Raw genomic sequence first — 24,717 nt, 5'->3', positions numbered from 1 at the left:
TAGTGATCTGTGTCTAACTTTTGGGGTGTATAATGTATGTGCTTGAATTGGTGATAAGTATGCATGTGCCTAGGCTGGTTTGGATGTGTATGTGCCTAAGCTGATAGTGTTGGTGTGTGTATGCACCTAATTGTTTTGTGTGTGTTTTGTATATGTGCAATTGTGTCACACCCTCCTTTCTAACAGCGCAATATTGAGATCCTGAGAGTTGGCCTGACCCCCCAGGGCAACACCCTTGCTGGGCCTCACTAACCCAGGCCATCAGACCCATCTGATCCTGCACTCTATTCTCTGGCCCCTCACTGGGCTGCTGGACCCATGTGGTCCTGGTCTGCCCTGGCCCCTCGCTGGGCCACAGAACCCATGTGGTCTTCTTTGCCAAGTGCTTTTCTGTTGGTGAGTGCTTCTCTTGCTTTAACCCTCCACCAGGTAATCCACAATGTAGTGGAAGATGAGGCTTTTCAGTGCCCCATTCTCACCTTTCCCTGGAGTGGCCCATTCATGGCATTTCATGGAGGCTGCCCCACCACACTAACCAGCCCCAGTAGGGTGAAGTTTTAGGTCTTACCCAGGACAAGTCCTCAGGCCTACCTGATCTTACTTGTACCTCTGAGGGCTCCCCCTTAGATGTCCAACACTCTTCCTGGGCTGCTAACAACCAAGCCCCCCTGGCCCTGACTCTATCTCCCACCTGATTCCTCCATCACTGGCTCCCAGCTCACTTTTGGACCACTTTCCTAGATCCCTCCTCATCAGAAGGCCTAGCAGCAGCCATAGTCATGCCAGGCCACACAAGCACCTTTTGCTTCTCCTAAGCTCTGGCCCCACCTCAGGCCAGTGAAGAAATCCAGGGTCTCCCAGCTCTGGCAGTTTCTGATGTGGTCTCTTTCACCCGTCGGCCTCTCCTAGACCCTGGACCCACAAAGGCCAGTTGACAGTCTCATAGTCAGTCCTCTGTCTGTCAGCCCCCTTGCTTCCATGGGTCTGTCCTCTCAGGCCCCTCCATAGATCACTCACTCTGGTATCACCTGGAGCCCTCCCTAGGTCTTCTCTAATGCAGCCCCTTCCTTCTCTGGACCCCTCAATAGGCCCCTGTGGTCTGCCCCACTCACTGGGTTCACCCAGACCAGCCCTGCTCTTAGGGTCTGGGCTTATACCTAGTTTAAGCCTATCCTTCCTCCAATCAGGTGACTTCCTTGATCACGCTCACCCTCACCTGCCAGCCCCCTGGGTCTGTTGAGCTGTCGGTGGCTCAGCAGGCTGCCTGACCGCTCAAAGTGGCAGGCACATCAAATGCTCTGCCACAGTGGGGATTTTTTAATGAAAACCTTCAAAACATCTTGACTTCATTTTGTGTTGAAGAGGAACCAAATGAAATTTTACAAAGAACAAAATTCATATTTTTCAAAAAGCCACAAATATAACTATGCATGTGCTCAGATACATATTAGGAAGGGAGGAAATGAGGAAATTCCATAAGAATGTTTGAAATTTCAAAAGAAAAATAGGAACTGGAAATATTGCTCATTGTTAATAACCTGCCAGAATAAATCCAATTTAAAAATGCATATTAACACTTGAGTTCTCTCAGTGGGAACAAATATCCATCACAAACAATTTAGCTTCAGTATTAAAATGTAAAGCATTATAAAGCAGCTAATTAGTAGCTAAATAGAGTTCATCTACTTTGGATCATAGGGATTATAGCTTTACAGTGTCTGGAAAGTCCTCTTTCTAAGGGATGTGAAGGGTCTTTGTTGCTGAGAAGTAGCCTCATTTTGGGAAAAGAATAGATTTAATTTTGGGGTTTTTTTTAAAGTAACTGAATTGACAAAAGTCTTTATGGGTTTTTCATATAGGAATTGTAAGTTCTGCTCAGTAGTTTATTATGCTGCTATATACAATAATATAATTATGTAGAATTACCATGTATGCCCACTCAGGAACTCCAGTAAAGCAGGAAAATAGATTCACTCTTTATTTTTATTATTTCCTGTTCATGTTATTCTTCAACATACCTTTACAATATGACCTCCCACCACACTTTGCACTGATCCAAATAGTCACTAAAAACAAAAAAGAATCTCACTTTCTTTTCCTTCAAAACACCCAGAAAAGTTTCTCTTATCTTTACTGCTGCTTTAAATTATATAAAATGCTTTGTTTTGTTTTTATTGACCAATTTTCATGCCTGTGACATTTATCCTACAGCAAGCCTTCATATTTGTGAAATATAACTAAGATGTATGGACAAAAAAAATTAAGCATCAGATCAAGATTGAACATTTGTGTTAATCATAGAATCATAGAAATTAAGGGCTGCAAGGGATCTCAAAAGATCATTGAGTCCACTCCCACTGTTCTAGGCAGGAATACTGCTGAGATCAAATCTCTACCCTGCCCCCCTCCGCGGGCAAGGTGCCTGTCCAGTCTCCTCTTGACGACTTCCAAGGTCAGGGACTGCACCCCCTCCTTGGGAAGTCTATTTCAGAGTCTGGTCACCCTTACCATAAAGAAGTTCTTCTTTACATACAACTTGAAACCACCCTCTAATAGTTTATGGCCATTGCTCCTTGCCCTCCCCTGGGATGCCCTAGTGAAGTTTTTCTTCCAGTCCCTGATATTCACTTACATATTTATAGGCAGCCAAGTCCACCCTCAGTCTTCTATTCCCAAGATTCCTTAGTCTTTCCTCACAAGGTTTGTCCTCCAGGTTTTTAATCATTCTTGTGGCCCTTCTTTGGGCTCTTTCAAGATTCCCCACATCTTTTTTGAAGCACAGCATCCAGAACTGGAGACAGTACTCCAGCTGGGGTCTCACCAGCACTGAGTAGAGAGGAAGAATCACTTCCTTATCCCTGCTCATGACACATCGGCTAATGCATCCCAGTATGCGACTAGCTCTGTTGAATATAGCATCACACTGGTAGATCATGTTCATCCTGTTGATCAACCATAAGCAGCACTCTATCAGGCCAAACTATATTTTAAGCATTTTCCTATCTTGATGCATCCTATATTTAAGCATTTTCACCTGAGGTTATGGGGCCAACTCTTTGCTGCTTTTTACATGCAGAAGAGCAAACAGATTAAAGTAGAATTTAAACTGTGCATTAGTAGGGACTGCTTTGGTCTAACCTTGACTCTACAGAACATAGTTAGAGAACCAGCTAAAAACTGGCTTTTTGGAATATGCAGTCTTTGCTGTAGTGAAACAGTTGGCAAGATGAAAAACCTGTGTAATGTGAATGTACTGTAATGTGTGTAACAGCAGGAGGAACCCAGGGGCAGTCTGCAGAGCTGTTCTTACTGGGCACATCTACACATGCTCCCAACTGTACAGTTGTTAATACACAGTCATTTAATACTTGCTTTAACAAGTATTAAATAACTGCACAGTAACTGCTGTTACTGCACAGTCCCCTACACAGTAACTGCTGTTATGCGCAGTCCCAGTGGCACATGGGTCATTTCTGATCCTACCGCGCATTAGCGTTGGCATCACAGTTCATGCCTGCTGACACTATATTGCCGTAACTCATTGCTACAGTGAAGTAGAGTCTTGTATAGACACACCACTGTTAATTTGGACTACAACTCCCAGAAACCCACAGGGGCTGGGGGGCAAAGGGAAAAGGGAGAGGAAGCTTGAGGCTGGAGTAAGGAGAAGAGAGAGCAGCCTGCACATGGAACCTTGTCAGCCCTACACAGACGAGTGTACAGTGGAGCCAGAGATCTCACTGGCTTAGACTGCCAGGACCATGAACTGAAGGAGCTGGACTCAGACTTGGAGGCAGCTGCAGGCTGCTGTTTGATTCCTCTAGGGACTAACAGCTGATTTGGGAACACCTCTGAAGGTGTAAAGGCTAGGGTGGAAATTAAAGTGCTGAGTATATGTTACCATAGTGTTGATATCTTGTTACCTTTTACCTTTTCCCTCCCTTTGGCCCATTGGCTTGTGACTCCAACCCCTACAATTTTCTATATAAACATGGGTATGCCCCTTTGATTCTTGTGCCAGTTTCTGGGGCTGCAAGTTTGGCACACCTGTTATGTACTTCCAATATGGCAGGGTCAGGGTCATGTACCACATTTTCTGAAAAAAGCTTCAAAGGTATATACACCTCTAAAGATAATCATATTCAAATTAAATTGACTATTTTCAGTCATTACTTCCCCTCGCATCCTCTCTATCTCCAAAAAAAGGATACTCTAAGTTTGGTGATAAGGGACACTCTTTAACTGCCTCTTCTTGTATGTTCAAGAAATGTTTTTCAGACTCATATTTCAGTAAATCCTTAGAGACCAGTGAATTCATAGGAATACCTAATGTAACATAATGCAGCATGACTGATGAAACATGGCATGCTGCAATACAACCCACTATCTAGCTTTCTAAAAACTGCTCTAAAATGAATCACTTTGTTCAGAAAGTTAAAGCAACAAACACACTTAATGAAAACAAAACTTGGTTGTACTTATCTAATTTTCTCAACTACTTCAGGTTTGCATACACTAGGAATGCCAAATGCATGGTCCACACAGCCATGTAATCTGGCCTGAAAATTTGAGGGGTATGTTGGGGGGTGTGACATGCCACCAAAAAACAGCATACAGAGCACCATTGGGAACATATGTTGATGAAGGAGGTAAGTGACAGCTGCACTAACCCCTGCAGCTAGGCCCCGCTACTGAAAGTGGGTCTAGATGCAGCCCATTGGGATCTTCACTGTCCTAATCCAACCTAGTGGTTCAAACCAGTTTGATTCCCCTGGTCTATACTATATAAACACTGCTACTGTAGATATGCCAGAAATCCCATGTAGTGGTGATGTAGCATATGCTAACACAGGGACTTTTCCCATCATTGCCACACCACATCCCAGAAATACATAAATTAAAGCCAATAAAGGAGTGCTGTTGTCACTATAGCTGTGCCAGCACCCAAGGTTTCGCTCACATGCAGCTGGGAAGTACTATTTCTTCAAATTCCTAGCTAACATAATTTGGCTAGCAAAATGATAGTGTAAAGTAGGATCTAGCAAATTAGATTAACAGGTACCAGTATCTGGTAATGGTGGATTCACAGAACTCTACATTTAGGACTCAAAATTAATTTTCCATGTGGTACAAAATGCCCTGTTAATATAGATGACAGCTTCCTATGCAGCATTTCTTAGCACTCTATGATGTGCACTTTAAGGTGCATAAGAATGACAGAAGCCCAGTTTTCAATATTTGGACTGAGATTATTCCAAACATCCTTACATTTGGGGAGCATTTGGGTTGTGAGTTCATTCTAAAAGGGAGGAAAGATGCAACGAAAAAAAAATAACATAGTTTGCTTATTATCTTAACGCCAATACCCACTTAGAATATTAAAAACTGAACACGTGAAAAAACATCCTTTTCAGATTCTATGCCCTTTGTGTATTCATTCATATCCCACACTTTGGAAGACGACAATCAATTAAATTATTTTTCCCTTATATGTAGCCAGTTGTACCTTCAGATTCATGGTTATAAAACATGTGGGTTGTAAACTACATAGAAACGTTTCTATGGGTGCGTCAAGCTGCTGTAGTTACAGCACATCAGAGCAGATTCGATTGAGTCTGCTGGAGCGTGGTAATTACCGCGCTTCAGCAGCCTCCTGCATCTCGTGTATCAGAGTCCCTGTGCTTCGAAATGGCAGCAGGGGCACTTGAACTGAAGCTCACATTTTGAAGTGCAGGGATGCTGATACATGAGATGCTGCAGCACTTTAATTAGAGCAGCTATCTCCTCCACCCTCCCCCACCCCCAGAACACATGTAACAGTGCCCTATATTCCTATGCAGATGTTTAATGAGAGTATGTTTTTTTTTTTTAATATCATAGAAATATTCTATTGATTTTATGGCTTTGTAAAAAACTTTTTAAAATTCTAAATTAGTGGATAAATTCAATGTGACAGAGTCCCTTCAAAGACAGAATAGTATTTTTCACAGTTGCAATACAGAATAATCCATGTTTAAATCTTACTCTTTACCCTTTAAAGGCTATGTTTTCTATATATGGGTATGTTATGAGTTTAGTCCAACTCCCACTGAAGTCAGTATAGGCTTGGTCTAGTTCCCAGGGAAGGCAATGGAAGGCCTTATTTAGGGGTAGCATCATTTGTATACCAATAACTAGGAAATGTATGCCTCAATGAACCTGCTCCTGCATTTAAAGCAGGAACAGATTTTCACAGGTAATTTTGCTTATCAGAAAAGGGGGATGGAAACTAGGGCTAACTACATTTGGGATCTTAGTGAATGAGAAAACATGCAGACAATTACAAATCTACATGCATAATTCTAGACATATTAAACACATGACTATGCAGTTATTAAGGCTGATTTATGATGCTTAATTTGGAGTTTAAAAAGCAGAGGACATCTTGTGACACTAGGAAAAAAAATTGCTATGCAACTGAAGAGGAGAAGATTTAAAGGGATTTAACCATCTAACAGGATTTGCCTTAGATCCAACAGAGGAATGGGTTTTTCATAGTTACTGAGTTGACAAACAAACTTTATTTAATCTCTTTGAGAAACATATATGGGACTGAAGCAGTGATGGCTGAAGCCTATTCCTGAACCATCCAAGATATTTTGTAATACAAATCTGACTGGTCTACATGCACTAAGTCCTTCATCTGTTTCTGCCTATTTTTTCTCCTCACAGTCCTATCCAGAGTGTGCAGAGCCCATCGGTATCCTGGTGTTACTACACTGCACCTAGACTGGTTTTTATGTTCAAGCTTTGCATTTCTTTCAATTGACTTCAGTGATCTTTGGATCAGGCTCCAAGTATAAATCCTGAAAAAATATAAAGCTCCAACTCAGCTTGGTATCTAGGCACATTTTTTAAGTGTACATATACTCCAAATGAATAGAATGGGAACACGTACTTTCAGCACTTTGCATGTGTTTAAACTTACGTACATTATACCTTGCTGAATCAGGAATAAAAATTGGCATCCGTTTCTTCTGGCACTATTCAACTGCCAGATAGGATATTCATTTTGCTGCCAATCACAATGGGGGCAGGAGCCAGGAAAGGGTGGGTGGGTGGGTTGGGGGTATATTTTCAATGTTTCCAGCCTTCAAGATAAACCTCTCGACTTTGCTTTGACATTAATTTGTGATAAATGCCTCAGGTTTACCTTGGCATTTAACAAAGCAGCAGGAGACCATTATCCTGTGACAACATTCTATTCCACTGATACTATCTCTTAATTGGAGAAAATTTCTCTTCATCTGAAAATGTTTGGCAAGGTTCCCCATAAAAACTATGGTGTATCTAAGTTGTAAGCTTTAATAAGATAGGGAATAAAATACCCAGAGCAGATGTAAATCAAATCTTTTCCATCAAGTTGCAGAAAACAAGCCCATTGTTGCAGACATCACTGTGTGAACCCCAGCTTTTAATTACTTATACAAACCACTTACATTATAGGATACTCAGAAGGATGGTGAGTGGTATACATAATATGAAACAAAAACAAATAGAAAAACCAAGCAAATGAAAGATAAAGTAGTTATAGACAGAAAGGTAAAAAAAAAAAAAAAAGGAATAAAACTTGTAACAATAAGAATAGAAGATAGGTTTGGATCACAAGAGATTTGTACTCTGGGTCCCAGTCTCAATCTATCTAGTCCCCAACCTGCTAAGAATTTAAGCATGCACTTAACTTTAAAATTCTTGAACAGCCCCAGATGGTCTTTCCTCATATGCTTAAGAGATTTGCTGGACCCAGGACTTTGCTGATGTCTGAACTTCTGAACTTCCAAAACTCTAGAGATTATCAGGCTTGACTGAAGTTTACCCAAATAATCTAGGTTTCTTTTGGCTTGGAAATCAGACCATAAATCTCTAAAGTTAGACTTCCTCATGAGTAAGCGGTCTACTTAAATCACAGGGGTACTTACTGTGGTGGGCCAGTAGGGGGCACTCTTGTGCTGAGCCACCCACCTCACTGTGCCCAGCCAAAAACCAAGCTTTGAGTGCCTCCCCTGGGGTGCCTACATCTGGCCAACCATCTTCCTAGAGCACACCCACCAGCCTGGGGTAACCGCTGCCACCACCCAGGGTCTGGTCTTTGTCTGGGTTCTGTGTCCTCTGGGGTACACAAGCCTTGTAGACCTTCTTAACCCACCATGAGATCTTGGGGTGCTTCTGAAGCACACAAAGTAGCCTCCCTTAGCCAGCCAAGCAAAAGGAGCAAAAAGGCTTGCCCAATCCCTCTTTACTGCAAGGCTTGCTATGATGGATAGATTTATTGAGTGGGGAGAAAGGGCATAGGGAAGGAATAGAAGCCAAAAGGAACCTTGAAGGGAAACAGCCTTGAGCAAAACAGAATAAGAGGCTCATTGGCCTTTTCAGCACGCATCTAGAACACTTAGGTCTAAATTACTGAGTACAATTCAGATACTTTACTCACAACAACATCCAGAGGATTCTGAAGTTACACAGCTTCAGCCTGATTCAGTGACCAAAAGATGCCTCTCTCCAACCCTCTCCCAAGATGGAGTGACACTATTTATAACCTTTCTGACCTCACTACCTGGACTCAACCAAAATCAGGTATTTTCTCAGCATTACTGATGCTGACCAGTGGGTTTGAGTAACATCAGCTTTCACCTTAGGACCGCCCTCCCAAGCCAAAGGCGGGAAGTTTAACAATAGACCTGGCCACAGGGAGAAGGAAATCTCCCCTCCCTAGGGAATCTCCTAGGCAACCAGGTGGTTGCCTAGCAACCAGCTGATAGACACAGGGGCAGAGAGAGAGAGAGAAGGGGAAATCAGACAACCCAAAAAGAGAGGGGGCTGAGATGGAGTTATTACACACTTACCAATTTTCACAAGTTGATAACATTCAAATTCTGCTGACATTTTACAGTGGCTCCATGCTCGGTGCCGATTGATGGAGAGGTCTACCGGTCGGGCGGGGGGGGGGCAAAGGGGGCAGGTACCATCTTAGAATCATATAAAATTATGGTTGGAAAGGAGCTTAGGAGGTCATCTAGTCCAACCCCCTGCTCAAAGCAGGACCAGTCCCAACTACATCATCCTAGCCAAGGCTTTCTCTAGCCAGGTCTTAAAACCTTCCAAGAACAGAGAATCTACAACATCTCTGGGTTTCTGAAATCTTGATGGCTGGCTGCCCTTCATGCGGCCCTATCCCTCAGCGCTGATTGGTAGAGAGGCCTGGCAGGGAGTAGGCATGAGGGAGCAGCTACTATCGTGATTGCTGGCTGCTCTGTGTGGCCCCACCCCCCAACACTGCTTGGCAGAGAAGCCCTAAGATGGGAGGAGGGACAAAGGAGTAGTGGCCATCTGTTCTGCTGCCCATTGTGCTGCTCTGCCAGCTAGCACCTTCCAGTCCCAGCAGTGAGGACCACTGGCTCCCACTAGAGAGCAAGCTTTTTTTTTGTTAATTTCACGGATTTTACAGACAATCCTGGATTTTGCATTTTCTGCAAGAGCCATGAAACCACAAATTAAGTACGTCTCTACTCACGAGACTTACAATACACACTTCCAGCTACTCTTTTATTACTTCATAAGAACATAAAACCATAAGGACACCATGAGTCATCAGGTCCTTTTTGCTGTACTATCATAGACAACATCATCTAATCACTTTTACAAAATTATCTAGGTTTATCTTAAAACCCATTGAGTTTTTTGCCCCCCGTCATTGCTACTTGGAAGCTATTCTAGGATCTCACTCATTCAATGGTTAGAAATCTTCTCTTTTCCACTCTACATTTTATTCATGGCTAGTTTAAACTCATTTGTTCTTGTGCCAGCATTGTCTTTTAGCTTCAAAAGCTCTCTTTTCTCCCTTACAGCATATTTATCAAGGCCTTCATATCCTCTCTGGGCGTGTCCTGACAAGTGCACATATGTAGGGGTGCATATTTCCCACAGCACAAATAGCAGCGGCACAAATATGTGCCACTGCTATTTGTCCCCAGGCACAGCCCTGCATGTGTGCTCCAGCACATAGCAACATAACCAAGGTGGGATAGGGAAGGCTGAGGCCAGGACCTGTGCTGGCCCCAGCAGTCTTACTTGGGGTCCTGTGTGCAGCAGTGATGCTGAACAGGCCACTTGGAGTCTGTCCAGAAGCCAGAGCATGGTTCTGGCCAGCCAGGCTCTGGTTTCTGGCAGCACACACTGCTGCCATATGTGCTGCACCACTTTTTTTAGCAATTTTTTTTTGACACCAGGATCTCCTCATGTCAAAAAACCCACCAACCCACAAATTAGCAGTGCAGCAAATGGGTGCACATACACTGCAAGTGGTTTGTGGCACCTTAAATGGGTTTGAGGCACTGCAGACTTCACATGCATACTCATCAGGATGTGCCTTCTCAGGCTTTCCTTTGCTAAGCTAAACATGAAAAGCTTTTTAGTATCTACTTGTTCTCCAGTCCCTAATAGCCCTCTGTACACCTATTCCAGTATGAAGTAATCTTTCTTGAACATGAGTCCAAAGCTACATACACTATTCCAGTTGAGATCTCACCATCCATTTACACAGTGGCATTAATACTTCCATATCTCAACTAAGAAATATTTCACCTGATACACCTTACAATCCCACTGGCCTTTTTCTTTAACCTGTGCCCCACCTCACTGAATCATTGTCAACCTGTGATTGACTGAAAATCACAGGTCTTTCTCCTTTTTGTCATTTCTAGTTTAACAGAAACTCTCATTAGCTCCTTAGTGTTTGCCCTTACACTATGTACTATCAAATTTCATCCTATTTCAATTCCTTTATTCCTGAAAATGATTCAGTTTTTCCTGTACAATCTTTTCTGTGTTTATAATGCCTCCCAAATGTGTGCCATCAAACTTCATTAACAGTCCAAAGACCGTATTGGAAATACTGTGCCAAAGTCTGTATTGGAAATATTAAGTATAATTGGTCCAAAGTCTTCTCTTTGTGGAAGTCCACTAGTAACTAGGTCTTTGCAAATAGGAAAGGTTTTGATTCAGATTTGGAATTGGCTGATTCAGAGGACAGTGATTTTATTAGGAGATATGGATCACTCTACCAAGTCAATTCAGCTGAATCAGCTTTGGAAGATTCGGCACTTATTCCAAGAGATTCGGTGATTCAGCCATAGACTATAGTGGGGAATCACTGAAATATCAATAACTTTGTCATTTTTTGGCAGATTTGGATGAAAATAGCAGGGATGGTAGCCCTTTCTGGGAGCACGAAACCTGATAAGTTTCAAGGAGCTAGATACAGGGGTTTCTGGGAAACTGTGCCTCAAACTGCTAAAAGCAAAACTTGTGTCACATGCGTGTGTTAATGAAAATAGCAGGGATGGTAGCCTGGAACAGGGGCCTTCCTGGTGTCAGTTAGATCTCCACCGACCCACCTCTTTCTGGGCTAGCTGCCTGCCCCTTCTCAGGCAGAAACAGCTCACAAAAGGGAGAGAAAGGCTGCAGACAGTGTCTTATATGTTTCCACATCCCTCCTCCAGAGCACTGTGATTGGAAGTGGATTCAGGGAAAGATCACAGTCACTGGCCAGCTACAGATGTCAGTCTTTCCCCCTGCTCCCCCTCCCTCTTCTCAGTTTCTGTTCCTCTGAAAGACTGCCTTCCAAATCTTTTTCTGAATTGATTCAGAGGGGGTTTTGTGGTCTCCTGATTCGGTGATTCTACCTCTGAATTGGGCTGAAACTTCTCCAAATTGAATCGGTGACTGAAGCTTCATACATCTCTACTAGTAACTCTCTCCAGCACCCTAGTACCCTTTATAATACAACCTATTAACACAATAGAACCTAAAGTTGTTTCTACTTTAGCTACTTCCTTATTCATCTTATAGTTCTTGTACTAATCCCAATTTTCTCCTGTTTAATTAATAATTTTTCATGTGATGTCTTATCAAGAGGGATCCTGTTTTTCTCCAATTTAAAACAACAAAAACAATTTTTGGGTTTAAAAAAGTAACCCCAGATCCACATTTTTCTGTGATTGAAATGAAACACCACTAGATATAGATCTATTAATGGTGCCATTTTAATTACAGAAAAATGTGGATCTGGGGTTATTTTTTTTAACCAAAAGTTGGGTTTGTTTAAATCAGAGAAAACCAGGATCCCTGCTTTTCAAATATTTTACTGAAGTCTAGATAAATTAGATCTACCATTTTCCCTTTGTCTAGATAATCAATTATATTCAAGAATAGTTTGTCTTGCATTACATTTAGGGAGTACAATTTCATCAGAACTCAGAAGTTACTTGGGACATACTTCTATGAAATCTCCCTCAAACAAGGAAAATTAAGGAACTTCAAGTTAGAAAATTGGGGATTATTAAGTGCCACTACTCCCTCTGAATCTGTGTTGGATCAGTTCCTCAGTACTGGACTGAGAGCATCTCTTAGTTTTTGAAAATTCAGCTTTTTTTTTTCACCAGGACTTTGGGCCAAATTTCATTTTTCTCAAATCAAATAATTTGGTTAGCTATATTGCTTTCCTGTCACAAACACTTCTACTGTAGTCCTGCTGTTCCCTGCTGATGAGGTGTTGAATATCACTCAAATGTGGCTACTTTGCAGCAGCAAATTAAGATGAAGAATATGTTCCCAAAACATTCTCCCAGGAAATAAAAAAGAATATGGTGTCACATTCCTCCTATGGAACAATATTTTGCTATAACTTTTAAAGCCTTTTAAAGTTATTTCTACTACATCTACACACTGCTTATTTTTCTGTTTCCCAAGCCTTGACTCCATTTATATACAGAGAGGTTGAGAAAAATGGGGAAAATGTCCATTTTGGGGGGATTCTCTGCCATTTACAAAAGCAAGCCTCCTGCCAACTACTCCCAACTGTCAACCAGCACTTTCCAGAGAGAATAATAGGATAGAAGGGGAGGAGTTCAACGACAGCTATACAACAACATGTGTTGCAGCTCCCCTGCCATTTCACATGTGAAAGCAGTTACATGTTTGGCCCTATGCGCAAAATTAAGTGGATGGGGTAATAGGCTTCTGCCACCCCAACTCATGAGGTACAGCTATAGGGAGGAGGTTAAAAGTGAAAAAGAATATCTCTGTGGCTATGGTACAATGGTGCATGGCACTATACAGGGGAGTCCAGCACTACAGTACAAGGGCTTTGACTGGGGTATTTTTATACAATGTAGCTTCATGTTCTTTGCTTCATTTGAATATGACATTGAATCTACAACACTGATCATTGTAACTGTCTCTCTATAGTAGTTCTGACTCAGTGGTTTTACTCCAAGAGAAGACAAATAATGACAGGGGTGGATCCAGTGGAGCATGTGGTAGCACAGACATACCCCCCGCCCCCCTTTGAACCAATCTGGGAACAGTAGCAGGGATTGTTTTTTAATTCCCCAAATCAGGTAACAATCCTGTCCCTCATTCACTCATGCTCAGCACCCCTTCTCTTGCCCTCAGTCCTCAGCAGCACAAGCACCCCACCACTTTTGCTGTCCCCACTGATCCCACTGTCCCCTGACAGCTTAACCTGCTGAGTGCAGCAGTTCTAAAGCCCCTCTTCACTGTAAAATGAATTGGCAGAGTTGTGGTTTGAGAGGTCTGTGTGGGGAGGGAGCCACCCCTACACCCTGCTTCACAAAATCCTGGATCTCCCCATGGATAATGATCACCTAACTTTAGAGTTGGTCAGCTCCCTCCCTCCTCCATCCCATCCCTGCTGAATGGTGATCCTGCTTACAAACAAGTTCATTAAAAAAGCTTACTATAAGTCACTAAAGCTTATCAGAAGGAATTAGACTGAAAAATAGGAAAGTGAGGAGGAATATCATGTTTCCATTTACTCCTAAATTCAGCTCACACTTCTTCCTCTAGATTGACTATATTTTAGACTATAACATTTAGCAATATCTATGCTACCTTAAAATGTACAATAATGTTACACTTTGAGTGCCATGGCCACAGTGATTTATAATGAATGGATTGTATTCGTAGGCTAGAGTCTGATCACATTTTTCTATTTCAGTTACATTTAACAATCTGGTTTTGTTAATGCTCATATTTCAGCAATGCTGAAAATGAAAAACACACTCCATTTTACAGAATTGCCAAGAATTTATTTTTTTTAATAGCTTGTCTTTAAAATCTCAGGGGGGGGAAATTAAAAATCCATCTATCCACCAACTTAAAACAACCCTAAACTTGTGACATTACTGATGTTGTAGATTTATACAATCTAAATGTAAACATAATAAATCCATGTAGCTTCTGTAGGTATATGCAGCAAACATCTTATCTAGACCAAAGTTTGTCGACTGAATCAGTTCCTTAGCACATTGTACTTGATGCTGTGTGTCACCTGTCTCTTGTTTGTCTATAGATTAGCACAAAAATGTCATTGCAAACTAAGTGAATAGGGCACAGACTAAGCACCTGCCACTTTTAAAACTCTTTAAAAGACTCTCTTGTTTATTTTGTAAGCACCCAGGGGTGCAGTTAAATAACTGTATTGAGACAGACAATACTGGTGATGATTAAGGAGGCTTTTCACATGAAAATTCACTTCAGAAAAAATGTTTTGCAGATGTACTGAAGAAAACTGTATCACCAAGAGCCACTCAAAATACTTTGGTGGACCAAAACACCTTTATTTTTCTCTTGGCAATCTGCCAAGTTCACTGTCGGCTTGAAAGGAATTCTATAGCTGGAGGCTAAAGCAGAAACTGCAATGATTTAAAAGAGAATTGGCTACAGTAAGAATGATAATGCACCATATCGTTAAAATGCAACTGGCATCTTAGGCTCCCTACAGCTCTTGAAAATGTGCTTACTCTTCAACTATTTACCAAGAAAAAAACAGAAACAATTGAAATCACACAATATAAAAAAAAATTGTTTAAAGAACTTAGAAAAGAAGTACACACAGAATAATTTGCTAGTAGCGCTGTCAAAATAACGATACATTATACATGGCTAGATTACAAAGAAATGCACATGGAAATACACAACTACATAGCACACATTCCTTTATCTCAATTAAACATATACCAAATGAATTAATAATGAAGGCCTGCTTACTTTAAAGACTTATTTGAGGTTCACAGATTAAACACACATCTAAATGTTGTAGGCCTGATAATGGTCACATTTTAACACTTGCAGTGTCATTAACTATTTTCTAAATTGCACAGGAAATTGGACTTAAAAAAATCTTTGTATCAAAGCCTTGCACAGTGGTCTCCCTGGAAGGCTGTTCTACAAGAGTATTGCAGAATGTAACTGTGATTTTGTAATGAAGAGTTTATAATGACCTTCAGTGATTAAAGAGTTTATCATTCAGATGTAGCCTTCTCTAAATAGATAGTAAAATGGTGCTTCACTCAGAATACGGTATAATTGTGCTTTATAGGTTTACAATTTAAAAAACAATCATCCAAAAACTGGATGCCTAAATTGCATGCTCTGTAACTAAGACTGCACATACAAATACTCGTCTAATAAATTTAGACAAGTAGCTATGACTGTTGTTTCAAGTTTTAAAACTAAATGTCCTGACAATATTTTTTCACATACTTAGAACTGATATCAGGTGCCCCAGCAACATACTTTTAAGTTTTCATCAATTTGTAGAACTGCGTATATAATGGCTAGTGAAAAATTCACAAGACAAAATTAGTCTCTTCTTCTGCTTATAGCCTGTCTACGAGCAGAATAATTTTTCCTTAAATGTATCCATTATTTGAATTGGGTGGAGACCACTGACATGTCCCACAATGAAATCTTTCATGAATTACAACTTCACATGCAGACACATGGAAATTATGGAATAATCTCTTTTAAATGCTTCAAAATTATATATGCTCCTGATCAGAAAACCCCACCGCTCAAGGGGTTTCTGGCCCTTGTTACTAAAATTACTGAGTGATAGTGAAAACTGGTTAAATGTCACAAGACTAGGATTTTCAGAGAAAGGTAACTCAAGCAAGTGCTCAGCTCCAGCTGAATTTTAATAACACTTGATGCCTAACTGTCTTAAAAATCCCAGCTGCAAACTAGAAAATACAGCACCTCTCACTGCTTTTGCTGGGAAAATGCCTTTCCCCCCATCCTCAACAGCACAAATCACATGATCAGACACACCATATTTCTAATATTCCAGTCTCATGGAACTAACATTTTCTTTGGCCTAAGAAGACTATTGAAAGAGCAAGGATGGTATTAAAATAATAATCACAGTGCATGAGAACAGAACAACATTAAAAACTTTTAGTGACAATTACAAGTCTGAAGCCCTCAAATTTTACCTTTTTTGCAGGTAGTCAAGTGTCCTTTAAACAGAAGCTCAGTGTTATTCAATGGGATCTGTCTTGCAGGACTGGAGGAACCAGAATACTTCAGGCCTGAAAGTTCTGAGGGCAAGTTCCAGTTTCATAAGCACTAGAAAGAGGTGAGACAATATAAAAATTGTGATTAGAACTAGAACCTCTACAGGCAATTCTGTTAACCACAAAACAAGAGGGAGAAAAATCAATAAGATTTCTCCTTTTCTATCCTTAGCCTTAAAAAATTATCTGGATAATTCTAAAAAAAAATAAGAATTTTTGTCAACAAGCTAAATCAACCTGCAGAGCTACAAACTGAAAAGTTTATACATTCTAAAATCTATGTTAAATAAAGAGCATCTACGTGTCCAGTATTCCATGCAATCATAAGCATGCTTTAGTGTAAGTGAAAAATACTGCAATATGAAAGAATTGCAGTGTTAAACTTGGCAGACCTAAAAACAGATCCAGTATCTTTATTTTGTTTGACGGGCATGTTTGTGTGTGTTACACAGTAATCGTTTCATCCTCCAATAGACAGAAACCAAGAGCCTTTTATTACTGGCTGTTGATGGAGATTCTTCAGCTCAAGCATTAAAGCTACTCATTGGCATTCAAGAGTCATAACTCAAGACCCAGCTGGCAAATACTCCTCACAACATGGGCATAGTTTTTACAAAATAGGTATACATTTGATGCCTCCCCTCATTCTACTCGTCTATTCTGGTCTGGTTAGTAGGCAGAAAATTGACTGTCTCCCAAGCTGTTTGGTGTTGTGATTTGCCTAGTGAAATAATCGGCACTGCTTGCAGCCATTCCTTTGAAATGCCACCTTTTCTCCAATAGGAGCACTGCCCATACATCAGTAATAGCACAACATAGAAAAGTTATGGCAGGCTTGTTAAAACCACTAGGACCATTATTGAAAAGGTTCAATCCAAGGCTAAGCTGCCAACCCCAGCTAAGTATGCAGTTGTTAATTACATACTCACCTTGAAACCTTCAACCCCTTGCTAACATTTATCATTGGGTCTGTCCGTCTGTGGGACTTCTTTGGCCTCCATCCCTACAGCAGCCGAGCATCTCATGTTCTGTAATGAATTTGTCTGCATGTCAACACTGTAATGCAGGGAAGTGCTGTTCTCCCTATTCTGTAGCTGCTAAATGAGGCAGAGAGACTAAATGATTTGCCCAAGTTTGTGGCAGAGCGGAATATTGAACACCATTAAGATGGAGCCAAGCTTAAGACACATAGGGCACATCTACATTTGCCATTATGGCAGCGTGCTATTGTGCCATGATTTAGTACTTCCTTTGCAAGTATTAAATCACAGTGCAGTAACAGCCTGTACCGCGCCATGTGCATTGTGCACAATTATTTTTAGCAGCTACTTTGCTGTAGTGATGTACTATAACAGGGGAGTGCATCACAATGGCGAAATAGCTGCTGATCATATGTAGACTCCCACAGACACAATGTCACTGTAATACATTGCTACGGCAACGTAGCATCATGTGCAGATGTGCCAATAGGAAGGTAAATAGAAAAAAAAACCTGTTGGCCAACTGCAGGTATACTTGGATTCCAAAGATGTCTTTGATTTCTATACATCTGGGACCTGACAAAGGCACTGAATGAATCTGCGCTGATAGATACCAAAGGTTTAAAGTTGACTCTGATAAAATTTCCACACTGATTTTTAAAGTTTTCTGCAGCTTTCGATTCCAATGATCAGTTAAGTCAACTATTGATGTCACTGATATCATAAACCTTTGGACAGCACTAGTCATGCCATTAACTCTCACCAGTGACTACAAGTCTTTGAAACTTTTATCATCCTGCTTTTGAGATCTACCAGGAGTTCTGCAAGTGATGTCTTTCTCTCACTAATAACCCAAAGGGTAGTTCCAGACTTACTATTCCTCCCTGTGGGCCTTGGACACATGGCCACAGAGGGCTCCATCTTATCACTCCAGCTCAGTGTGTATTAGCTACTAAGAGAGATTGCCAGACATTTCACTGATGATACTCACTTCTATATCTTCTTTATATTAAACCTGGATTCTATCATCTGATTGCTTTGCCATTGTCTGACAGAGATAGGAATCTGGATGAAAATGAACTGTCTCTGACTCAGCCTGGATAAAACAAAAGTAAGTTGCCAGGAGGAAGCATTTAAAGGGAGAGCTGCAGTTTACCAGTCTTATATGTTCTGCTGCTACTTCTGGACTCTCAGGAATGAGAATGAAAACAAAAATGAGCTGTGCCCCACCATGGTCTTTATCATCCGCAGTTAGATCAGAGATTTTAGCCATGTTTTCCTAACCAGCCTTCACAATGGTCATCTGCTCTTGCATCACGTGTGAGCTTTCCCATTAAGCCTGCCACTTAGAACTACCCATATATTTTACCCAGGAGCTGAAGCTGTTGCCGAATATAGCTAAGCACTTACTTCAACAGTGCAAGCCAAAATGAACACAACATACCTGTGTACCAGAGTGTTCACTGGCTTTCTACTTGCTTTCAGTTGGGAAAAATGAAAGCATTGATGGATGCCTGAATGGTCTGCAAAAAGACTCTCAAACCATGATAACAGTTGTGATCTACTGGGAAACTCTTTGTTGAACACTGCTTCTACAGTACAAGGCTGGCACTGGTGAACCCAGGTAATTTGCTCCTGCTGGCAGCCCATCAGAATCCCAAATCCTAAAAGCTCCAGGAAACAATGCATGTAGCCTTTTTAGTGGTGGATTAATTGTATTTGTTTTTGTTCTCCGTGTTTGTTTTTACAAGTAGCAAATGTAATTTCTGTTCCAGACTTTGGAATTTTAGTGCTTTGTTACCACAGCAATTAGATATTAGAGAGCTGAAATTAGCAAATAGACAAATGTAAGTTACAAAATGTTAAAATGACTTGCATCTTAAAACTGAACTGAGTTCTTTGCCTCAGTGTTCCTAAGCAAGAGGCATGACAAGTCTCTCACTGGGGTTGTAGAGAGGCAGCAGCAAGGCACCAGACTTCCATGCGTAGACCCTGAGATGGTGCAGAGTCACTTGGAAGAACTGGATGCCTTTAAGTCAGCAGGCCCGGATGAGCTCCATCCGAGGGTGCTGAAGGCACTGGCCAACATCATTGCAGAGACACTGGCAGGAATATTTGAAAGCTCATGGCGCACGGGCCAAGTCCCGGAGGACTGGAAAAGGGCCAACGTGGTCCCCATTTTCAAAAAGAGGAGGAAGGAGGACCCGGGCAACTATAGGCCAGTCAGTCTCACCTCCATCCTTGGCAAAGTCTTTGAAAAAATTATCAAGGCTCACATTTGTGAGAGCCCAGCAGGACAAATTATGCTGAGGGGAAACCAGCACGGGTTCGTGGCAGGCAGATCGTGCCTGACCAATCTAGTCTCTTTTTATGACCAGGTTATGAAACGCCTGGACACAGGAGAAGGGGTGGATGTCGTATACTTAGACTTCAGGAAGGACTTCGATACAGTATCCCACCCCATACTGGTGAACAAGTTAAGAGGCTGTGACTTGGATGACTACACAGTCCGGTGGGTGGCAAATTGGCTGGAGGGTCGCACCCAGAGAGTCGTGGTAGATGGGTCGGTTTCGACCTGGAAGGGTGTGGGCAGTGGGGTCCCGCAGGGCTCGGTCCTTGGACCGATACTCTTTAATGTCTTCATCAGTGACTTGGACGAGGGAGTGAAATGTACTCTGTCCAAGTTTGCAGATGACACAAAGCTATGGGGAGAAGTGGATATGCCGGAGGGCAGGGAACAGCTGCAAGCAGACCTGGACAGGTTGGACAAGTGGGCAGAAAACAACAGAATGCAGTTCAACAAGGAGAAATGCAAAGTGCTGCACCTAGGGAGGAAAAATGTCCAGCACACCTACAGCCTAGGGAATGACCTGCTGGGTGGCACGGAAGTGGAAAGGGATCTTGGAGTCCTAGTGGACTCCAAGATGAACATGAGTCGGCAGTGTGACGAAGCCATCAAAAAAGCCAATGGCACTTTATCGTGCATCAGCAGATGCATGACGAATAGGTCCAAGGAGGTGATACTTCCCCTCTATCGGGCGCTGGTCAGACCGCAGTTGGAGTACTGCGTGCAATTCTGGGCGCCACACTTCAAGAAGGATGCGGATAACCTGGAGAGGGTCCAGAGAAGGGCCACTCGTATGGTCAAGGGCCTGCAGACCAAGCCCTACAAGGAGAGACTAGAGAAACTGGACCTTTTCAGCCTCCGCAAGAGAAGGTTGAGAGGCAACCTTGTGGCTGCCTATAAGTTCATCACGGGGGCACAGAAGGGAATAGGTGAGTATTTATTCACCAAGGTGCCCCCGGGGGTTACAAGAAACAATGGCCACAAGCTAGCAGAGAGTAGATTTAGATTGGACATTAGGAAGAACTTCTTCACAGTTCGAGTGGCCAAGGTCTGGAACGGGCTCCCAAGGGAGGTGGTGCTCTCCCCTACCCTGGGGGTCTTCAAGAGGAGGTTAGATGAGCATCTAGCTGGGGTCATCTAGACCCAGCACTCTTTCCTGCTTATGCAGGGGGTCGGACTCGATGATCTATTGAGGTCCCTTCCGATCCTAACATCTATGAATCTATGAACACAAAGGGTGTGTCTCAATTTCTGATAGACAGACTTACCCCAAAATAAATTTGGGCTTCTGCAAAAAACATAGCCACATTAGATTTCTTAAATACAATCTCATCTCTCATTATTGTTATTGGCAATCCCTTAATTCAGGGATGATCTCCATCATGATTCATTGATGGATTTTTTCCAATCCTTGAGGCACAGACCCTGTTGGCACTGGGTTTACAAACCAATCCTAATACCTTGTTCTGGGTGGGCCCAATCTTTCTAAATTTGATGGACCATAACAGCTATGCTTGATAAAAGGAAAATTTTATTGATACACAGTAATAGCAAATACAATTAATGCAAGTAAAGCAAGCAAAATGACTACATAGTCTTACTCATTTACCAGTCCTAGGGTTTCACAAGAAGATGGTACATCTAGCAGGTACAGGAACACCACCTTGTGGTTTGTGCTTGAATCAGGATGTCAGCAACCTTGGAGGTTGGGGGTCATGCCCAATTGCTGCCCTGAAGATCCCTTCTTTTGTATTCTTTTTCTCCTGATGAATCTTCATTTTCAGATACCATTGATTGGTTTTCCTGTGGTCGCCATTCTGTCTACATTCTGCCCTATCAGCCTAATCCCTGGTCTCTTTAAACATATCACATGCACACATCTTAACTTGGTCATTCCTGGTCTCCTATTTTGGTCATTCCACCAAAGCTGGAGATTTCTTGCCAAGTTACAGCTGGTCGTTGTGACTTGATGTTAATTCTGCATGTTCCTATCTTGTTATGGGTTCTAAGGGATCAAAGTTCTTGTTTTGTTGCTTCATGTTTTCAATTTCCCAGGATTTTTGTGCCCATCTGTCTGCTAGCTTTGGTGCCTTGGATGTTAAAACGCTGAGAACATGACTCTTCACCACAAACAGACTTGAGAAACCAATTAAGCCTTGCCATTCCCCTGGACCATTGTTCTAATGCAATCCAATTTCTAAAAGCAAATTTCTAAATATCATTCTCTAGTCATCAGACCCATCCACAGAAGTTGCCGGCTTTTCCACAGGGGAGAGTAGACCATAGGACAGCATTATTCTCCTTTTTCTTCCTTCACTCTCTCTTCTCTGCTTCACTGTAATTACTACTCTCCAGCAGACTCACTTAATCGAGCCTGCTCTGATGCACTGTAATTACAGCATCTTGGAGCAGCTTTGTTGCTCATGTATAGGTGCCCACATTGGACAACCCCCCAAAACCTCCTGGTGCATCACGTCTAGTCCCAAGGACTTGGATATGTCTAGCTTTTCTAAATAGTTCCTAACCTGTTTTTTCACCACTGTAGACTGCTTACCTCCTTCCCAAACTGTACTGCCAGAGGCAGTAGTCCGGAAGATGACTGTCTTGGAATGAACTGCTGGGTTCAGAAGATTCCCCGCACTTAAACAGAGGATGTACTTACAGTCGTTCTCACTCTTGCAAAGCTTTAAGGATACTCACAGAGGCAGCCAATAGGACAAAGCAGAGAGGATGATCACTTCACATCACTCTAAGCAGCAGCCACCACCCCGCATAGTTCCCCTGGCCCCGGAGTGTCCCGATCCCGAAGATGCGATAGCCTGCGCCGGGCTCTGCACAAGTCAGGATTCTTGCCAGAGTTTGAAGAAGTACCCGTAACTTAAGAATGTACAGTTTATATAGTCTGAAGTAAATAATGTTATCTCAAACTAGGGATTTGGTTATTTCAAGCTAAGAATTTGGGGATGAGTTGTGAACCAACACACCTGGTGTTTATCCCATTCCACTGTATTACAACATTCTACTATCTAGGTTCATGGTTTGGTCACTCTCACAGAGCAAAAAGCTACATGCTATAATATCGGCCTACTGTGGAGTCAGCATACAAAACTCTTGCTATGAGCATTAAGCAAAGCCTAAGGGCTTATTACAGTCCACCCCTCAATTGCGAGACAGACCACCAAAAATGTTGAGGTCTAACTCGCAATCGTCCTAAGCAGTTCGCATATGCTGAATGTTATACAGATGGGCGAGGGAGCGAATGCACAGATACAAAAAGCACATCCATAATAACAAGCATACAGCTACAATACAAATAACAATAGGATGCAATAGAAGATTCAATACAACATTTGCTTTAGGGGACCACCCTTTAAAAATGTCCCATCAATGATGCCCCGTAGGGTCATGCCACCCACCCGTCGGCTCATGCCCGCCCGCCCACCCGTCGGAGCACATGCTACCTCCAGTCACCACGCTGAGTCAGGACTCCGGTTCAGGCAATGGTGGTAGCTAGCTTCTGGAGCTGGCGAGTGATTTCTTCATGCTGGTCAAGTAGCTGCTGAAGCTGTGTAAAAGAAATCTTAACAGGTATCACACACAGAGGAATGGGGAGGGTAGAGTGCATGGCTTCATAAGAGACATTAAGGAAGGGGAAGCTCTCCTTGGTACATAGGTTGGCAATAATCTTCACCTGATGGCGGCACTCACACACAGGAGGTGAGGACACCTTGTCCCCATTCCACTGAATTGGGTTAGGAGAAAATACACAAGCTGCCCATTCCTTAAGTCATATGTGAGGGTCTCTTGTAAACACCAGCGTTCCCACCTACAATGACTTGGGTCACGACTGTAGGTACATGGCTCATACAAATGGTTACAAGCCGGGCACACCCATCCCTCCGGCCAATTCTCACAATCATCTATGCGATGAGTCCTATTCATTAAATCAATGTAGGAACCCTCAAATGTGGGGACCCACCATTGATCTCCACACAACTGGGGGGATATCTGCATTTCACACCACATGGCCAGGTCTGATTGATGGCTAGTTTAAACTCCACGGTGCAAGCTGAGGTATTACATTGGGTGTACTGAGGAAGGGGTTGCAGCCACCCCTCAAACTGTATCCCCAGGGCCTTTCGGCATTCTGACCCTGTGGATCCTCGTATGACAGCTCTTAAATTATGATATTGCTGATATGCTTGCAATTGCCAAGCATACACAAGGTCGCATTCTGAAAGGTGGATTGCTTCTTCAAGATGCCAGTTATTTCAAGAGCAGTCTGGTTAACCCATCGCCAAAGATGATAAGTACCAACTAAATGAGTCCTGGTCAACCAAGGCAATAAGGGTCCCCAGGAGCCTATTAATTTTAGGGCCTGTCCATCAAGTGAGCCCAGTTTACTCAATTTATTCACTAGGGTTTCAATGTCAAAGCTACTGACCACCCCTGTGCCTGCTCCAATTCCCCCTCGGATAGTATCACTTATGTCTCTCTTAACTCACAATGTATGTTCCAACCAGGGAGCACATTCCTTTTTTGATTTTCGAAGATCTACCCTGGTTATATTGATGGTATACTGAACATGATGGATGCGAGGTCCTTGCCACACGGTGTGACAGGTTGACCTAACCCTAGCTATGTGGGGTTTCCAGGTGGGCACACTAGGCTGGTGCCTAACGTCAAGCAGTTGAACCCACCATCCCCTCCCTGTTATGATGCTTGTATTATAACAAATCAGGGTGGAGTTTGAAGAAACTTGGGTCATCGGGACTTTACCCCCGGATCCACTATCCCAACTTCCAGTTAAGTTTTTCAGCCTCTGCTGAACCTTTCTCTTTGTCAGCTATAGTTGCTTGATTGTGGTACATTTAATGGGAGGGCCTCCAACAGCAAAGGAAAAGTTTACTGTAACTGTCTCATTACAATACAAAGTCCCCCACCCTTTCCCAAGTGATGGTCCTATCTTACATGA

At 42.3% G+C, this 24,717-nt stretch overlaps 1 long non-coding RNA gene across 1 annotated transcript in view; it reads right to left on the bottom strand.

Annotated features, from left to right (window-relative positions):
• The window catches only part of LOC109285675 (uncharacterized), a 49,129-nt gene extending 32,570 nt beyond the window's left edge, over positions 1-16,559 (bottom strand). The window contains exon 1 of the long non-coding RNA XR_002093486.2: positions 16,335-16,559. This is a non-coding gene — a long non-coding RNA (uncharacterized LOC109285675). The remainder of the gene's footprint in view (positions 1-16,334) is intronic.
• Between the last annotated feature and the right edge of the window lie 8,158 nt (positions 16,560-24,717).

The sequence above is a fragment of the Alligator mississippiensis genome, chromosome 10 (genome assembly GCF_030867095.1).
Source record: "Alligator mississippiensis isolate rAllMis1 chromosome 10, rAllMis1, whole genome shotgun sequence".
In the NCBI taxonomy this organism is placed as follows: Eukaryota; Metazoa; Chordata; order Crocodylia; family Alligatoridae; genus Alligator; species Alligator mississippiensis.
This window is presented reverse-complemented; position numbering and strand designations above follow the sequence as displayed.